General features: G+C 37.2%; 1 long non-coding RNA gene across 3 annotated transcripts in view; it reads left to right on the top strand.

Annotated features, from left to right (window-relative positions):
* LOC140602837 (uncharacterized) overlaps positions 1-21095 on the top strand; it is a 134899-nt gene that overhangs the window by 56985 nt on the left and 56819 nt on the right. For 2 of the 3 annotated variants that reach the window (XR_012005771.1, XR_012005773.1), the window contains exons 4-5: positions 642-694; positions 7001-7253. This is a non-coding gene — a long non-coding RNA (uncharacterized lncRNA). Of the gene's footprint in view, positions 1-641; positions 695-7000; positions 7254-10692; positions 12088-21095 lie in introns of those variants that run through there. The other variant, XR_012005772.1, reaches the window with a different exon arrangement.

Here is a 21095-nt window from a genome sequence, read left to right as displayed (position 1 = left end):
CATGGAAATCTGTGATTATCTAATGCAAGTGGTCCTGGTTTTGCCAATCACTGTTCTTCTCCTTTGTTCTTGGGGATAAACACGTGATCCCAGGTGGACCAGTTATAACAGCCTGTCATTCCTGGAACAGTGATTGGCTGAGAAGTGAGCATAAGGCCTAAGAAAGACTAATATGGTTTTGGGTGATAAAATCTCCTCCTTCCTCTTTTTATCCCTTCTGTGTTTGCTAAACTGGAAAAATGTGGCTCTGGGTCAATAGGAAATAGTTTTTCCTACCAAATGATGAAGGTTTGTTTGCATAAGAAAGCGAGTCTTTGGAGAGAGGTAGGAAAGAGGGATCAGAAGAAAGGCTTATGCCATTCTGGATCTAATTTGTGTTGACTCTTGAACTTTCAGAATGCCAAGTCCCTGAATATGTCCTTTGAGCTTTTTTTTTTTCTTTGAGCTATCTTGAATTGAGTTTGAAAACGTGAATTGCAGACAAAAGAGCCTAATACCATCATTTTCTCCATTTTCCAGATGAGTAAATTGAAGCTTAGGAAAGTTATATAACTTGACCTAGTTACTAAGTAAATCCAACTTGAACTCATGTACTAATACGCTAAATCCTGTATTCTTTCTCCTAAACTGTTATTCTTTAGCATCTACTGAAGAGGTCTGACAGAAGAGGTCTGACATCCAGAGAAAAAGTAATGTAAGAAATGGATCAAATATGGCTGGCTGAGAAAGATATTATACTGAAATACAAAGCTATAGCTAAATTGCTTTTGATCCAAATTTACAGAGGTCTTTGCATAAATTGAAGAGTCTAGTGTGTCAAATATAAAAAGTGAATCTGCTAAGTACCAAAAATAAAATTAGAATTTAAACCTTATATTATGCAAAGATAAGCACATTTTGTTTGAGTCTTTAATCATTTTAAGTGAGTTTTGTTAATCACAGGGAGTAGAAAATTCAGACACAAACTCCATCATAGTGTACAAGTCTACGATAATGTTCTGAAGGCTAGCAAAGATTTCCTGTTTCAAGTTAAAATTTTAGAACTTGCAGGACCTTAGAGCCTAACCTCATAATGGCAGGTTAGCCTGAACAACCAGAACCTATGATTGTTTTCCAAGCAAAGTAAAATTAATTTGTCACTAGATTTGCCATCTAGAGACAAATTAAAAGTTGACTCTTTGGGTTCCTATTGTACTTAGAAGTGTTCTTTGATTTTTCTCACCTATTTCTATTCTACTGCTGTCCTTTGACAAAATGTTGTTCTACAAAAAAGAATCTGAAGAGCATGAGGTCTGAAATGTGTCTATTTAAGAAAGCAGTAAAAGAAAAAACATTAAGTACAGGTGAAAAGCAAACTGGGAAACATGCCTGAATATGTACTATGATTAGTCTTTGGATTTTCTTTTTCTTTCTTTCTTTCTTTCTTTCTTTCTTTCTTTCTTTCTTTCTTTCTTTCTCTTTCTTCTTTTCTTTCTTTCTTCTTTCTTTCCTTCTTTCTTTTTAAATGTATTTATTTAGTTTAGAGAGATCTTGGGTATCTTTTTAAAGGAAACCTCAAGAATATAATATTTTATATTTTCTTTTTTTAAAAAATTTTTATTCATGAGAACACAGAGAAAGAGGCAGAGACATAGGCAGAGGGAGCAGCAGGCTTCTTGTGGAGAGCCTGATGCTGAACTCGATCCCAGGACCTCGGGACCACTACCTGAGCCACAGGCAGACACTCAACCGCTGAGCCACCCAGGTGCCCCTACTCTTATATTTTCTTCCAAAGATTTCAAGGTTTTATTTCTTATATTTTAATCTGGGTTCGTTTATTTCTTTGTCTTTTTTCCCTTACTGAGAGGGAGAGAGAGGGCCCTGGAGCACAAGTTGTCCAATCAACCTGAAGAAACAATTATTCATTGATGAGACCATATAGCCAGTCGTCTGTAAAAATCCCTAGGGATGAACCTCTACATTGAGAGAGCTAGCGAGTGAGCAAGCACCTGTGCACGCAAGGCGAGAGGGGCAGAAGGAGAAGGAAATAGAAACTTAAGCAGAGTCTGCACTGAGCATGGAACCCAATGCTGGGCTCCCCGTGGGGCTTGATCTGACAACCCTGAGATCATGACCTGAGTTAAAACCAAGAGGCCATCACTTAACCCACTATACTACCCGAATACCGCCCCCCACCGCAGGATTTTATTTTTCTCTTTTGATAGGGCTATTTCATTTTTTTAAAAAGATGTAACAACTGAAACATAAAAATCACAGTAACATTTAATATAAGCGAGTAGCATAGTAATAAAATGGGTACTTGTGAAACTGCCACTGATATTAGGAACGAGAATTTGATTGCTTGTAGCAGACTGCATATAGCAGAGACATTCTCCATGCATCCTCCTCGGAGGTTACTCCTTTCCTGAAATCCTTCCATTCTAGTTTTAAAAAATAGTCTATTTTTTTTAATTTGAAGTTTCCCTAGCAATACATGGTTTGATATTTCTTGAGTTTGAATATTATAAGTTATAGGTAACCTCCTATGACTTGCTTATTTCATTTCCCATTACATTTCTACAATGTATTCACACGCTCCCAAGGAGCTACAGTTCGTTCACTTTTAGTCTGCCTAATAGAGCATCACGTGACTTCTCTAATTTGATTAGTTACTCACTTTTCGGAAATTTGAGGTTTTTCTCCATGTTTTTGCATATATGAATAATAATGTCTTAAATGTTCGTAATCTTTTACCTTGCATACATATATGAGAATTTTTCTAGGGTGTATATTTAAAAGAGAAATTGCTTGGTTTGGGAATATAGAATACTTAATATGAAGGCATCAGGGCACCAGTGGCTCAGTGGTTGACCATCTGCTTTTGGCTCAGGTGGTGATCCCGAGGTCCTGGGATCAAATCCTGCATCTGGTTTCCTGCAGGGAGCCTGCTTCTCCCTCTGCCTGTGTCTCTGTCTTTCATAAATAAATAAATAAAATCTTAAAAAAATATATATGAAGGTGTCAAACCTGTTTCCAAAGTGATAAAATCAGTTTACATTTTTACCAGCAGTGTATGAATATCTGTTGATTCAAATCCTTACCAGTATTTCTCAATATCAGACCTGTATTTTTGTACACTAGTGGTTTTAAAAATTGCATCTCATTGTGGTCTTAATTTTCCTTTCTGTAATAACTGATAAAGTGTAGTGTCTTTTCTTATGTGTATTCAGGATTTGTGATTCCCATCCATAAAAAACACCTTTATGACTTTTCTTCATTTTTTTTTTTTCTTCTCATGAGTTGTTTGTTTTTTTTTCTTATTTCTTACAGGTGTTTTTAAACAGATTCTGGCTTCTATTACCTAACTGATTCTGTGTGTTGAAAATACATTCTTTAAGTTTGTGACATTTCCTTTTTTTCCTAATGCTTTTAATATACTTTAAATTTTAATATGGTCAAATTAATCAACACTTTCCTTTATGGATTCATGCTTTTTGGGTATCTTTTTAAAGGAAACTTCAAGAATACATATATATATTTTAAAAGATTTTATTCATGAGAGACACAGAGAAAGAGGCAGAGACACAGGCAGAGGGAGCAACAGGCTTCTTGTGGAGAGCCTGATGCTGAACTAGATCCCAGGACCTCAGGATCACTACCTGAGCCAAAGGCAGACACTCAACCGCTGTGCTACCCAGGTGCCCCTACTCATATTTTCTTCCAAAGATTTCAAAGTTTTATTTCTTATATTTTAATCTGGGTTCATTTTTTCTTTCTTTTTTCCCTTAGTGAGAGGGAGAGAGAGGGCCCTGGAGCACAAGTTGTCCTATCAACCCGGAGAAACAATTATTCATTGACGAGACCATATAGCCAGTCGTTTGTAAAGATCCCTAGGGATGAACCTGTACATTGAGAGCTGCCATAAGAATGGGCTATTTTTGGTGTAGATTGCTAATATATCCTTGGCATTTACATCAGAACCTAGCACACAGTAAACACATGTATTAGTGTGTGTATGCATGGTGTGTATGTGTCTGTGAGAGAGAGAGAGAAGAGACAGTAATTAAAACAATTTAGAAAATATAAAGTTAAAAAAAAAACCTTCCTTAAAATCATTGTCAATAATCAGATATTTACCTTTCTAGACTTTTATCTATATTTATATGTCTTTACATATTTAAATATGTATACATAATACATATACGTGCACACACAGAATTTTTTTTAACATAAACGGTATCTTATTTTTTATATAGCTCTCTTACTCTTTCTCCTTCCACTTAATGTGTGTGGGAGATCATTCCTGACCATATTTAGAAATCTATAGCATTCTATTTAATAGCTGCATAGCATTCTGTAGTATGAATGCCTCATAATGTAAAAATCATTCCATTAGTGGAAATTTTTGTTTTATAAACAATGCTGCCCTGTATAATACTTGACCATGATTCTTGGTACACGTATATGTCTTTCTATAGGACAGGGTCCTAGAAAAGGGGTATGTTGGGTCAAAAGTATTTGTGTATTTAAAATTTTTGATGAATATTCCCAAATCATTATGAATACAAAACTTTATCTTATGAGTTAAGGTTAGTAAGAAATTTTGACATTGGTATGTCTGTTTACTTTTAAGAGGGTGTTTGACCTGATTCCAAATTCTGAGGTGAACTGAATTTTCTACTTTCCAATCAGTTGTTGAACATCTTACAGATACTGTTTATGTATGTTGGCTGAAAAACTGGCAAAGAGAAACACAGCTGGGTTTTTTTTTTTTTTTTCCATTTCTTTTTTCCCCCAATGGAGATTTCTAAGAGGGCGCTCCCAGGGCACTATATATATCTAAGCTCTGAGAGTGATTCCTCTATGAATTCAACTGGTTCATAGAGGAAGCCTTGTAGTGTCCATATCTGATATATTCCTAGCTTCATAGTAGTACATGAAAAGGGGTTTTTGTGTGACTAAAAATTAATACATATTCATTATAGAAAATATTTAAAAAACATATAAAGTTATTAAGAACATTGAAAATAGCTACAATTTTATGACCCAGAGATAACCAACATTAATATATTGATGTATTATCTTACTATATATACAGTTTTTAAACAAATTGGGATTAAACTCTACTACCATTTTATAATCTGTTTTCTCTCTCCACCTAAAAATATATTAATAACCTTCTGCTGCATCAATATAATGTCAGTTTAATATTTGATTTAGAGAAAGCGTAAGTATTTGAGACTTCCAGTGGACTCTGATAATTTACAAATGGATCTCTGGTGTGTCAAACTATGCTTTTTTTTTTTTTTTTAAGATTTATTTATTCATGAGAGACACACAGAAGGAGAGGCAGAGACATAGGTAGAGGGAGAAGCAGGCTTCATGGGGGGAGCCCAATGTGGGACTCGATCCTGGATCCCACGATCACGCCCTGATCTGAAGGTCAATGCTCAACTGCTGAGCCACCCAGGTGTCCCAAACTCTATGCTTTTAATATCCAAGTAATAGTATTGAATTGCATTCAATTAAATACATATGACCCAAGGCAAAGAAATCCTATATGTATATATTTTATATATATGTATGTGTGTGTATGTATATGTGTATTATATATATACACACATTTTTAATAATATATATTACAAAAGTATACATAAAATTTAAAAAATATATAAATATATATAAAATCTGCCACTAATTAGAATGGTTAAATCTTATTGAGTACCTACTATATACTAAATGTTTTGCAAAGCACTTGACAAATACATTATTCCTAATTGTTACAACCAACTTTGGAATTATGCGTTATCAGCATTTTGCAAAGGAGAACTGAGATTCTAAGAGACTCAGCAATTTGGCTTAGCAAGGGCACATGATTGGCAAACGGCGGGATTTGAGTTAGAATTTAGGTCTGCCTGCTTGTAAAACTGCTGCTTTTCTACCCATCATTGCTGTTGGTCATGCTTAAAATTTTCATGTATGATTTTTGTACTCAAAGTTGTTGCTTTATATTCACTTTCTTGGGCACATTCACTTATGACTAGGTTGAAAGCAATTTCTAAGGAAAATGGAGAAACATTAGTTTTTCTATACCTAAGAGTTTGAGCACATGCCTTCTCTTTCAGCTAATGGAAACCGAGGAGTCCTTTATAGGAAAGTTGCAGAGAACTTCTGTGACAACTGAGGCTGGAGCGCCATCTGTTGGCCATAGAGTTCCAGGCATTTAATATAAGATTATTATTATTCTAAAGGTTATCATCACTATTGCTTTCTCCAAAAAAAAAGACAATGCTCTTAGCAAACTTGGACAAATATGAGAGGAAACTGGGAGCTAATAGTATTATCCCTGATTTTTAAAAAATATTTTGAGGTGAAATTCACATAACACAAAATTAACCATTTTAAAGCGAATAATTCACTGGCATTTTGTACATTCGTGATGTGCAACTACCCTTTCTATCTAGTCCCAGAACATTTACATCACTCATAAGCAAAACCCAGTACTCATTAAGCATTTTCCCCGTGTTACACCTTTCCTTATAACCCTTGGAAACTACCAACCCGAATTCTGTCTCCATGGATTTGTCTATTTTGGATATTTCATATACATGGAATCACAAACACATATTGTATGTTTGGCTTCTTTTGTGTTAGCATAATGTTTTGGAGGTTCATCACATTATTGTATCAGTACTTTATTCTTTTCTATGTATATACCACTTTTTTTAAAATCTTAAAATTTCTTTTTTTTTTTAAATTTTATCAGTTGATGGACATTTGGGCTGTTTCCACCTCTTGGCAATTGTGAATCATGCTGCTGCAAACACCAATGTCCATGTACTTGAGTACTTGCTTTTAATTCTTTTTTGAGAAAATACCTAGGATAGGTATTGCATTAGCAATAATGGATAATGGACCTAAAGCTGTTGTTTAATGCAAAGTAAAACAAATTATTTCAATCTAAGAAAAGAAAATCACTGATGGATCTAAGGATGGACATTTTCTTATTTTTTTTTTTCAGAGACCTGGCCCACCATAGTGATTAATTAAAAAGGATCAGAATCACCTGACGTGCTTGTTTTAAAATGCAGCTTCTGCTCCATCGCCAGCCTTCATTCTGATGGAGCAGGTTTGGGTGTGGGAGGAATCTGTTGTTTTAAGATGCCTTCTGTGATCAAGTGTTTGGGTCCCTGAGACTACACCTTGAGAAGCACTGGTTCACCACTCACTAGCTGCATGGCTTGGGCAAATCAGTTGACCTCAGGAAACCTCAGGTAACTTATGTTTAGAATGAGGACAGAAAAAAAAAAAAAAAAAAAAAGAATGAGGACAGTGTAACTTACCTTATAGATTTGTCTTGAAGGTTAAATTAGAAAGCACTGCTTTCTAAGCACTGCAAATTAGCAGTGCTTTCTAATTTAACCTTCAAGACAAATTGCGCAGTGCCAACGAAGGTCAAGTGCTTGATAAATATCAATATTCTCCTTTGTGCCTATCAGAAGAGCTGATTCTATTTCCCTGGGATTTGGGGAGACTTGTGTGATTTCACAACAAAACAGCCCCTGAGTAAGAAAGGGGATCTGGATGGAGTGTTGATGTATGCAGTTGCTTAGTGTGTGGGCTTAGTAGTGTAATGGCAGCATTGTTATGTTTTCTCCTCTGTGGCTCTCTGCAGTGAATGAGAATTTAGAGTTTCATCCCTGGGAAGATGACTATCTTTTCTGCCTCAGGAGGCACTCCCCATCACTCTGAAGGTGATCTCAGAGGCTCTTCTGAGATGCATCATAGAAACTTTTAAAAAGTGCAAATGTTTTTTGTCTTTTACATATCAAACTTGCAGATCTTGGTTTTTAAAAATGTAATGTTCACGTAAAGGGAATGCAAAACTGTATTCCAGATGTTAACTTTTAAATATTCCTTTGAATTCTTTCTGTATTAGGATATCTATGTGCCTTAAAAGAAATCATATTGTCACAGCTGAGCAAATAGGTCTGACTCCCAGTTTGAGAAAATTATAGTTGTAAATGATTCAGGGAAATGCTTATCTGTGACTGAACTGACTTGGTAAACACGCTTATTTCCAAAATAGAATTAACTTCAGAGTTTCATAAAAATAAATATCTGTGTGTGTGTGTGTGTGTGGTTGTCTGTGTATATTTGTATCTTAAAGATCAGTGCCTTTACAAGTGGCAAATGAAAAAAGCTAAACCATTAGTTTAGAAAGAAGAAAGTAAATACAAGAAGCTGTAAAAAACATAGAATAATTAAATGAAATTTGATATATTTTCTAGAAGGGCAGGGCAAGAGACACGTGGCTCCCTCCAGGGATGCAGCATTGGCCTATGTGTAAACACCTATGTTCCACCTTGAACATTAGCCACAATGTATTGCACATGTAGTTTATGCCAGTCACTATATTCTTCATCGTCTTCAGTCAGGACATTACCTAGTCAAGTAGGTAAGATTATCCTTAATTTACAGCTGAGGAGTGTGGCAGGATACAAAATCAATGCCCAGAAATCAGTAGCATTTCTATACACTAACAATGAAACTGAAGAAAGAGAAATCAAGGAGTCAATCCCATTTACAACTGCACCCAAAAGCATAAGATACCTAGGAATAAACTTAACCAAAGAGGTAAAGAATCTATACCCTAAAAACTACAGAACACTTCTGAAAGAAATTGAGGAAGACACAAAGAGATGGAAAAATATTCCATGCTCATGGATTGGAAGAATTAATATTGTGAAAATGTCAATGCTACCCAGGGAAATTTCCACATTTAATGCAATCCCTATCAAAATACTATGGACTTTCTTCAGAGAGTTGGAACAAATCATCTTAAGATTTGTGTGGAATCAGAGAAGACCCCGAATAGCCAGGGGAATATTAAAAAAGAAGGCCGTAGCTGGGGGCATCATCATGCCAGATTTCAGGTTGTACTACAAAGCTGTGGTCATCAAGACAGTGTGGTACTGGCACAAAAACAGACACATAGGGACCCATAGCCACATAGGTGGCTCAGTGGCTAAGCCTCTGTGTTTGGCTCAGGTCGTGATCCTGGGGTCCTGGGATTGAGTCGCACATTGGGCTTTCTGCGGGGAGCCTGCTTCTCCCTCTGCCTGTGTCTCTGCCTCTCTATGTCTCTCATGAATACATAATAAAATCTTAAAAAAAAAAAGACACATAGATCAATGGAACAGAATAGAGAATCCAGAAGTGGACCCTCAACTTTATGGTCAACTAATATTTGACAAAGCAGGAAAGACTATCCACTAGAAAAAAGACAGTCTCTTCAATAAATGGTGCTGGGAAAATTGCACGTGCAGAAGAATGAAACTAGACCATTCTCTTACACGATACACAAGATAAACTCAAAATGGATGAAAGATCTAAATGTGAGGCAAGAATCCATCAAAATCCTAGAGGATAACACAGGCAACACCCTTTTTTAACTTGGCCACAGCAACTTCTTCCAAGATACATCCATGAAGGCAAGAGAAACAAAAGCAAAAATGAATTATTGGGACTTCATCAAGATAAAAAGCTTCTGCACAGCAAAAGAAACAGTCAACAAAACTAAAAGACAACCTACAGAATGGGAGAAGATATTTGCAAATGACGTATCAGATAAAGGGCTAGTATCCAAGATCTATAAAGAACTTCTTAAACTCAACAGCAAAGAAACAAACAATCCAATCATGAAATGGGCAGAAGACATGAACAGAAATTTCACCAAAGAAGGCATAGACATGGCCAACAAGCACATGAGAAAATGCTCCGCATCACTGGCCATCAGGGAAATACAAATCAAAACCACAATGAGATACCACCTCACACCAGTGAGAATGGGGAACATTAACAAGGCAGGAAACCACAAATGTTGGAGAGGATGTGGAGAAAAGGGAACCCTCTTACACTGTTGGTGGGAATGTGAACTGGTGCAGCCACTCTGGAGAACTGTGTGAAGGTTCCTCAAAGAGTTAAAAATAGACCTGCCCTACGACCCAGCAATTGCACTGTTGGAAATTTACCCCAAAGATTCAGATGCAATGAAACGCCGGGACACCTGCACCCCGATGTTTCTAGCAGCAATGTCCACAATAGCCAAACTGTGGAAGGAGCCTCAGTGTCCATCGAAAGATGAATGGATAAAGAAGCTGTGGTCTATGTATACAATGGAATATTACTCAGCCATTAGAAACGACACATACCCACCATTTGCTTCGAGGTGGATGGAACTGGAGGGTATTATGCTGAGTGAAGTAAGTCAATCGGAGAAGGACAAACATTGTATGTTCTCATTCATTTGGGGAATACAAATAATAGTGAAAGGGAATAGAAGGGAAGGGAGAAGAAATGAGTGGGAAATATCAGAAAGGGAGATAGAACATAAAGACTCCTGACTCTGGGAAATGAACTAGGGGTGGTGGAAGGGGAGGTGGGCGGGGGGATAGGGTGACTGGGTGATGGGCACTGAGGGGGACACTTGGTGGGATGAGCACTGGGTGTTATGCTATATGTTGGCAAAATGAACTCCAATAAAAATTTTTTTTAAAAAAATCAGAGTAACAATTAAAAAAAATTACAGCTGAGGAGATTGGGGCTTAGAAAGATTTAACGTGCATGCCTAAAGTCTACACGTGGAAGAGCTGACATTTTATCAGAGGCATTTTGACTCTTAACCAATGTGCTTTCTTTTTTTCATCTTAGGGGGAAGGAAACAACTCACCTGTTTCCTTCTGGTTGAAAAAAGGATACCTCTTGTTTCCTCAGAAATAAACAAAATCCAGAATTTCAATATGTTAAAAGTCGACAAAACTTGGCTCCATTCAAACTAATACATCCGATTTAAGAAAGAGTTAAGGGGGAAACATGATGTTCTTTTCATTGCCATGAATGAGGACATTTGTAGTGGTTCCTTTGCTTTCCTGAGCCCAAAAAGAAAACTTTTATGAATGTGAAGATTGGATTTAGTCTTCTGAACTTCCATCTAACAGAGACAGAAGAAAAGATGAACCCTACCCTCAATGAAATTCCGTCCCTCCTCAAATGCAATTATGTTCAAACCTGTTTTGTTTGTATGTGTCTCATCAAATTGCTTGAAATTGAACAGAAAGCCCCCCAAATGCTGGACAAATTCATTTTTACAATCATTTTTAAAGTACAGTAGCATTTGACATAGCTTTAGAAGGAACTTCTGTGGCTCAGCACAAACCTGCTCTCTCTAGATATATGCAACATTATATAAATAAAAGATTTTTTTTAAGAAAATGACTACTTAATTAGAAATATATTCTTATTGCAGTGTACAGATCTGGTTAGTAGGGTATCTTTTGCATTCTTAGAGTGAAGAATGGTAATAATACATTACACTAACTTTGAAGAAAAAAATCTATTTCTACAACCATAATTGCTGTCAAGTCTCTTATATTCTTTAAATGCTGCAGTTAAACTTTTCTCTTGAGCTAAAGCACTGGATTTTTTGGTTTTGACACTTTCTCAGTTTTTAAATTCAAATTTTCATCAAAGAAATCATTCTGATTTTCTGGTATTTGAAAAATTGCTTCTGTGTCTTAATTTGAATATTCATTGAAAATGCTGGCTAGAAGAAGGTTAACTTCAAAACGCTGAGGCTCCCTACTAGAAATCTCCCCATGTTTCAGTACCTAGTACATTATTTAATGTGTTTTGTTTCTAATGTTTTTAATTAATCTGTTTAATCTCTTAATTTATTCAACAGAAACAAGCCCAAATATACATCCCTAGTCCAAATGTCTTAATTTTGCCTACAACTATTCCTGACAAGTGGCTAAAGCCTTGCTGAAATTCCTTTGAAAAGACACCTGACCTTCTGGTGTGATAGTCTCAAGAATTTCTTGCTGGCCAAGGATCCAGCTGTTAGGCCTAAGCCAAAAAGATAGGGTCAAGTTCAATGGCTAAAAAAATACAACATCAGGAGAGATTAGCTCTCTTCAAGCTAGAAATGAGGATTAGGATTAGCTCTCTTCAAACTGGAGATGAAATCCAACTCCCATGGCTTTACTTCTGATTGATCTGTACTACCTTCAGCTATCCACCATGTTTGGAATATCCACAAACTGTATTTTGGGCATAATCTTCTAGAAGTGTCCTTGTAATAAATTACTTTCCCCAGGGCAAGTTTTGCCATTTCTTTTCTTCTACTGTGCAGCCTCTGATCCTCAATTGTGGTTATTAATGCTAGAGCAATCACTCATAAAATGTCAGCCTCTTATTTTTTCTTTTTTTTTTTAAATTTTTTATTTATTTATGATAGTAACAGAGAGAGAGAAAGAGAGAGGCAGAGACACAGGCAGAGGGAGAAGCAGGCTCCATGCACCGGGAGCCCGACATGGGATTCGATCCCGGGTCTCCAGGATCGCGCCCTGGGCCAAAGGCAGGCACCAAACCGCTGCGCCACCCAGGGATCCCTATTTTTTCTAATATTTTATTTATTTGAGAGAGAGAAAGAAAGCATGAGCAGGGGCAGAGGCAGAGGCAGAAGCAGACTCCCCACTGAGCAGGGATCCCATCTCAGGACTCTATCCCAGGACCCTGAGTTCATGACCTGAAGGCAGATACTAAACTGACTAAGCCACCCGGGTGCCCTAAATGTCAGCTTCTTTTTTTTTTTTTTTAATTTTATTTATTTATTCGTGAGAATACACAGAGAGGAGAGAGAGAGAGGCAGAGACACAGGCAGAGGGAGAAGCAGGCTCCATGCAGGGAGCCTGATGTGGGACTCAATTCAGGGTCTCCAGGATCACACCCTGGGCTACAGGCGGCGCTAAACTGCTGAGCCACTGGGGGTTGCCCTCTAAATGTCAGCTTCTGAGACTCATTTCTCTGGGTCAGAAATTGGGGCATGTTTTGAAGAACTCAGAGCTATTTTATTATTTTATTAGTCCTCTCGAGTTAAGATTTACTATTCGCTAGTTTCAAGAAATAAATATGAAAAGGATTGATTTATGGGGGCTAAGCAATCTGTTTAATCTCTGTCATTTGCAAGTAAGAGGATCTCTCTTTTCTTTAGAAAAGTGTTCCCCAAAAGGTTCATTTGCATTATGAAGATTACATCTTGGGAAATCCAATCTGGCTCTTCCTTACACAAAACATGTGTAATGACATTTGTTAAATGTCAAAATAAAAATTATTGAGGGAACTTCTTCAAAAAAGTTCAAATGAGACCTCATTCTACAAATGCCCATTTAGGCCTGCTTTTGCGTGCTAAATTACTTATTCTGAAGTGATTGATCCCTTTCCCGTAAGGGAATATTTCTCTTTTACTTCCTGGTAGCGACAATTCTGGCCCCTTTATCAGCTGACTCATTCCTGCACTTCACCTTTCGTTCATTCATTTAAGAAATATTTATTGACCAACAGCTATGCCAGGTATTGTTCTATGTTTTCTTGTGAAAACAGTTGAATTAGGATAGAGGAAGTGCCAGCCTCAGGGAATTTACACATGTCTGTAAATGAATAAACTGATAGTTTTGTTTGGGCAAGGCACAGAGTAGGATGATAACAATGGACTGGGGCGAAGGTGGACCTATTTCAGATGGAGTGGTCATGAAAGGCCTCTCTGAAGAAATAAAATATAAGCTGAGGTCTAAAGGGTAAATAAACCCTGGAGCCATGTGAAAATACAACCATTTCCATCAAAAGTCAGCTTTGTGAACTTTAAACCCTTGCAAATTGAGGTTATCATATGAGAAGTATTTCATTGGCAGCAAGGGCTGGCAAGCCAAGCCCCAGTTCAGCCCCAGTTAACATGCCAATATCATTAAAATGAGGCCATTCATCAAAGAGGAAGCTATTATGACAAACAAATATTCTAAAGTATTATTTCAAGTGCCAGACTTCCAAATCTAGGAATCACATTGCTCAATGAGGTTTAAAGGCATGTACTGATGCATGACCAAAAAAATTAAGTCCCATTTAAGTGGTGCAGTTGCTCCCAATTATCTGCAAACTAATTATTGTGGGCATGTTTGTTCATTTTAATAAACAAATGCAGCCAACCCACTATCTAGCTATTGACTAAATAAATTCATTTTTTTCTTCCAAAATAACTATCTGTTTGGCTGAAATCAACTGAAATTATTCCTATTCATTTGTGTATATAATATCCTGAAGACCATTCTGATAACCTTCTTTAGTTTTCTCTTATGCTAGCCCTATTCCGTGTTCATGTGGATGCACATAAAGACATGAACACACATGGCCTAAAAAAGAAGAGTAGTTGATGAGAAATTTATGCTAGTACAAATATAACTTCAAAGTATCTGGTATTTTCTCTCACTAATATATTAGTCTTTATGAAGAGGCAAGGCTAACAGGGGCTCTCATCTAAGGCTTATGGACCTGAGGTAAAGGTGGGTCTCAGGTTCTTGGAGAGAATTTGTGGCATTCTGGGTCAGAAATTGGGACACTAGTGTTCTCTGGGTGGTGACCAGAGCTACAGATGCTTGGGAAGATCCTAAATGCATGTTTCTAAGTAGCAACATGAACAGCTGTCTTAATGGAGGATGTTCTGCACTATCTTTTCTCTTGTTTTCTTTTATTTTGCAATCTTGAATCTGGGCATTAAAATATAAATTTTAGATGTATTTTTATAATATTAATGTCAAGACCTTCTGTCTATATCTAATAAAGTATGAAAATTCTTTTTTTTTAAGGTAACTTTTAAAAAAATATTTTATTTATTTATTCATGAGAGACACGGGGGGTGGGGGGTGCAGAGACACAGGCAGAAGAAGAAGCAGGCTCCATGCAGGGAGCCTGATGTGGGACTCAATCCTGGGACTCTAGGATCATGCCCTGGACCGAAGGCAGGACTAAACCGCTGAGCCACCCAGGGATTCCCTAAAGTATGAAAATTCTTACAAAAACCTGAGCACATTACTCCCCTTATTAAAACCTTCCAATGGTTCTCTGTGGTTTTCGAGGTGAAGTCCAAGCAGATCAGGATGGCATAGTGAGTGCAATCTGACCTCTACCTCTCTCCTAGTCTGCTACCTACCCTACTCACTCCAGAAAAGTGCCACATGACTGAGTATCATGTGCTGTGTGAATAGCTTTACCTGGATTTTCTTAATTACTCTTCAAAACCATGTCCTGGGAGGATTCCAAGGTGGTGGAGAAGTAGAAGACCTTACTTTCTTCTTGTCCTAGGAATTAGGTAAATAACTATCAAATCATTCTGAACACCTGTGAACTCAACTAGAGGGCTAGGAAAAGAATAAGTTGTGACTCTACAAATAGAAAATGGACCATCTTCTGGAGGAATGACAAGACAAAAACAAAAAACAAAAAACCTCACCTCAAAAAAGAGAACGAGAGGCAGTACTGACTGCCAGGGACCTAATCAGTATGGATATAAGTAAGATGTTGGAACTAGCATTCAGAATGATGATTATAAAGATATTAGCTGTGCTTGAATAAAGCACACAAGATACTAGAAAATTCATTTCTGGAGAAATGCACTAAAATCTAATCAGGTCAAAATCAAAAGGCTATTAATGAGATGCAATAAAAAAAAAAGAGGGTCTAACTGCTAGGATAAATGAGGCAGAAGAGAGAATTAGTGATATAGAAGCCAAAATGATGGAGAACAAAGAAGCTGAGAAAAAGAGAGATAACTACTGGATCATGAGGGAAGAATTCAAGAGATAAGTTATACCATAAAGTGAAACAATATTAGAATTATTGAGATCCCATAAGAAGAGGAAAGAGAGAGAGAGAGAAAGTATAACAACTAATTCATGCGGGGAATATAAAAAGCAGTGAAAGGGAATAAAGGGGAAAGGAGAGAAAATGAGTGGGAAATATTAGTAAGGGAGACAGAACACAAAAGACTCCTAACTCTGGGAAGTGAACAAGGAGTAGTGGAAAGGGAGGTGGGCAGGGGGGTTGGGTGACTGGGTGATGGGCACTGAGGGGGGCACTTGGCGGGATGAGCACTGGGTGTTATGCTATATGTTGGCAAATCAAACTCCAATAAAAAAATATACAAAAAAAAAGTACACCAGAACAAATTACAACAGAGAATTTTCCTAATCTGGGGAAGGCATTCAAGTCCAGGAAACACAGAGAACCCCCCCTCAAATCAATAAAAATAGGTCAACACCTGGACATATAATAGTGAAACTTTCAAATCTCAGAGACAAAGAGAAAATCCTGAAAGCAGCTCGGGACAAGAGGTCAGTAACCTATAAGTATGGAAACATTAGACTGACAGTAGACCTATCCACAGAGACATGGCAGGCCAGAAAGGACTGGCATGAAATATTCAGGATGCTAACTGAGAAAAATATGCAACCAAGAATACTTTACCAGCTAAGCTCTGTCATTTAAAATAGAAGGAGCAATAAAAAGTTTCCAGGACAAACAGAAAATAAAAGAATTTGTGATTACTAGACAAGCCCTGCAAGAAATATTAAAAGGGATACTTGAAGCAAAGAGAGAACTCAAAAATAACATAGACCAGAAAGGAATAGAGATAATATACAGACAGTGACTTTACAGGTAATACAACAACACTAAATTGTCTTTCAATAGTTACTCTGAATGTAAATTAGCTAAATACCTCAATAAAAAAGACACAGGGTATCAGATTAGATAAAAAAGCAAGACACATCAGTATGCTTTCTCATATTAGACTCATTTTAGACCCCAAAAAAACACCTCCAGAGACTCATTTTAGACCCCAAAACACGTCCAGATGGAAAGTGAGGGGGTAGAAAACCATTCATCATGCTAATGGACATCAAAAGAAAGCTGGGTTAGAAGAAAAAAAAAAAAGAAAGCTGGGGTGGCAATCTTTATGTCAGGTAAATTAGATTTTAGACCAAAGACTGTAATAAGAGATGAGGAAGGACACTATATCATAATTAAAGGATCTATTCAACAAGATGATCTAACATTTGTAAGTATTTATGTCCCTACCATGGTAGAAGCCAATTATATAAACCAATTAATAACAAAATTAAAGAAACACATTGATAATACAACAACAACAGCAATAATAATACAATAATAGTAGGGGACTTAAACACCCCAGTCACAGCAATGGATAGATCATCTAAGCAGATCAACAAGGAAACAAGGGCTTTGAATGACACACTGGACCAGATGGACTTCATAGCTATATTCAGAGCATTCCATCCTAAAGCAACAGAATATACATTCTTCTTAGGTGCACATGGAACATTTTACAGAATAGATCATATACTGAGTCACAAATCAGATCTCAACCAGTACTAAAAGACTGGAATTATTCCCTGCATATTCTTAGACTACAATGCTTTGAAACTTGAACTCAATCACAAGAAGAAATTTGGAAAGAACTCAAAGACATGGATAAAGAACATCCTACTAAAGAAAGAATGGGTCAACCAGGAAATTAAAGAAGAATTAAAAATAAGTCATGGAAACAAATGAAAAAGAAAACAAAACTGTTCAAAACCTTTGGGATGCAGTGAAGGTGGTCTTAAGAGAGAAAAAACAAGAAAGTTCTCAAATATACAACCTAATCTTACAGCTACAGGGGCTGGACGAAGAACGGCAAATAAAGCCTAAACCCAGCAGGAGAAGAGAATTAAAGATTAGAGTAGAAATCAATGAAATAGAAACCCAAAGAACAAGAGAACAGATCAACAAAACTAGGAGCTGATTCTTTGAAAGAATTAATAAGATCAATAAATCCCTTGCCAAACTTATTAAAAAGAAAAGAGAAAGGACACACATAAATAAAATCATGAATGAAAAAGGAGACACTTGATGAGATGAGCACGGGTGTTATACTATATGTTGGCAAATTGAATTTAAATAAGATATTTAAATTAAAAAAAAAAAAGAAAAAAGAGCCACACAAAATATACAAACAATTATAAGAATATATTATGAGCAACTATATGCCAACAGATTAAGCAACCTGGAAGAAACAGATGCATTCCTAGCGATGTATAAACTACCAAAATTGAAACAGGAAGAAATAGAAAACCTGAATAGATTCACAACCAGCAAGGAAATTGTACCAGCAATCAAAAATTTTCCAACAGAGTCCAGGATGGGATGGTATCCCAGGGGAATTTTACCAAGTATTTTAAGAATTAATACCGATTCTTCTGAAGCTGTTTCAAAAACAGAAATTGAAGGAAAACGTCCAAAATCTTTCTATGAGGTTAGCATTATACCTTAATCTCAAAACTAGACAAAGACCCCATCAAAAAGGAGAATTACAAACCAATATCCCTGATGAACATAGATGCAAAAATTCTCATTAAAGTATTAGCCAATAGGATCCAACAGTACATTAAAAAGATTATTCACCATGACCAGGATTTATTCCTGGCCTGCAAGGGAGGTTCAACATCTGCAAATCAATCAATGTGATGCACTACATTAATAAAAGAAAGGACAAGAACCTCTCAATAGATGCAGAAAAGCATTTGACAAACTGCAGCATCCATTCTTAATTAAAACTCTTCACAGTGTAGGGATAGAGGGAACATACCTCAATATCATAAAAGCCATCTATGAAAAGCCCACAGCAAATATCATTCTCAATGATGAAAAACTGAGAGCTTTTTTCCCTAAGAAAACAGGAACACAGCAGGGATGTCCACTCTCACCACTGTCATTCAACATAGTACTAGAAGTCCTAGCCTCAGCCATCAGACAACAAAAAGAAATAAAAGGCATCCAAATTGACAAAGAAGTAAAACTCTTAGTCTTGGCAGATGACATGATATTCTATGTGGAAAATCCAACAGACTCCACCCCAAAATTGCTAAAACTCACACAGGAATTCAGCAAAGTGGCAGGATCAAAATCAATGCACAAAAATCAGTTGCATTTCTACATTTAGCAATGAGACAGAAGAAAGAGAAATTAAGGAGTTGATCCCATTTACAATTGCATCCAAAACCATAAGATAACTAGGAATAAACCTAACCAAAGAAGCAAAGGATCTGTACTCAGAAAATTATAAAACACTCATGAAAGAAATTGAGGAAGACACAAAGAAATGGAAAAATATTCCATGCTCCTGGATTGGAAGAACAAATATTGTTAAAATGTGTATGCTACCTAGAGCAATCTATACATTCAATGTAATCCCTATCAAAATACCATCAACTTTTTTTCACAGAGCTGGAACAAACAATCCTCACATTTATATGGAACCAGAAAAAAACCCAAATAGCCAAAGGAACGTTGAAAAGAAAACCAAAACTGGTGGCATCATAATTCCAGACTTTACAAGCTCTATTACAAAGCTGTAATCATCAAAACAGAATGGTACTGGCACAAAAACAGACACATAGATCAATGGGACAGAAGAGAGATCCCAGAAATGGACCCTCAACTCTATGGTCAACTAACGTTGGACGAAGCAGGAAAGAGTATCCAATGGAAAAAAGACAGTCTCTTTAACAAATGGTGTTGGGGAAATTGGACAGCCACATACAGAATAATGAAACTGGACCATTTTCTCACACCATACACAAAAATAGACTCAAAATGGATCAAAGACCTAAATGTGAGACAGGAATCCATCAAAATCCTAGAGGAGAACATAGGCAGCAACCTCTTTGACCTCGGCCACATCAACTTCTTGCTAGACATGTCTCCAAAGGCAAGGGAAACAAAGGCAAAAATGAACTATTGGGGCTTCATCAAGATAAAAACCTTCTGCACAGCAAAGGAAACAGTTAACAAAATCAAAATACAATCAACAGAATGAGAGAAGATATTTGCAAATGTCTTATCAGGTAAAGGACTAGTATCCAAAATCTATAAAGAACTTAACAGGGATCCCTGGGTGGTGCAGCGGTTTGGCGCCTGCCTTTGGCTCAGGGCGCGATCCTGGAGACCCGGGATCGAGTCCCACGTCGGGCTCCCGGTGCATGGAGCCTGCTTCTCCCTCTGCCTGTGTCTCTGCCTCTCTCTCTCTCTTTCTCTCTCTCTCTTTCTCTCTCTGTGACTATCATAAAAAAAAAAAAAAAAAAAGAACTTAACACACTCAACACCGAAAGAACAAATAATCCAGTCAAGAAATGGGCAGAAGATATGAACAGGCATTTCTCTAAAGAAGACCTACAAATGGCCAACAGACACGTGAAAAAAATGCTCAACATCACTTGGCATCAGGGAATTACCAATCAAAACCACAATGAGATACCACCTCATACCAGTCAGAATGGCTAAAATTAACAAGTCAGGAAATGACAGATATTAGCGAGGATGCAGAGAAAGGGGAACCCTCTCACATTGTTGGTAGCAATGCAAGCTGGTGCAGCCTCTCTGGAAAATAGTAAAGAAGTTCCTCAAAAAGCTGAAAATAGAGCTACCCTATAACCCAGCAATTGCACTACCGGGTATTTACCCCAAAGATACAAATATGGCAATCTAAAGGGGCACCTGTACTCCAATGTTTACAACAGCAATGTCCACAATAGCCAAACAATGGAAAGAGCCCAGATGTCCATTGACTGATGAATGGGAATGGATAAAGATGTGGTATATATACACAACGGAACATTACTCAGCCATCAAAAAATGAGATCTTATGTGCAAGAACATGGATGGAACTAGAGGGTATTATGCTAAGTGAAATAAGTCAATCAGAGAAAGACAATTATCATATGATCTTAAATCCTAAATTCTTTTTTTAAAGATTTTATTTATCTATTCATGACAGACACAGAGAGAGAGAGAGAGAGAGAGGCAGAGACACAAGCAGAGGGAGAAGCAGGCTCCATACAGGGAGCCTGATGTGGGACTCGATCCCGGGTCTCCAGGATCACACCCCAGGCCGAAGGTGGCGCTAAACCGCTGGGCCACTGGGGCTGCCCTTCAATCCTAAATTCTTATATGTGGAATTTAAGAAACAAAACAGGATCACTGGGGAAGGGAGGAAAAAATAAGATGAAATATGAGAGGGGAACAAACCACAAAAGACTCTTAATCATAGAACACAAACTGAGGGACATTGGAGCAGAGGGGCATGCGGGGATGGGGTAACTGGGTGATAGACATTAAGGAGGGCACGTGATGTAATGAGCACTGGATATTATATCAGACTGATGAAT

The sequence above is a fragment of the Canis lupus genome, chromosome 13 (genome assembly GCF_048164855.1).
Source record: "Canis lupus baileyi chromosome 13, mCanLup2.hap1, whole genome shotgun sequence".
NCBI lineage: Eukaryota > Metazoa > Chordata > Mammalia > Carnivora > Canidae > Canis > Canis lupus.
Note: the sequence above shows the minus strand (reverse complement) of the source record. Positions and strands in the feature narration are given on the sequence as shown.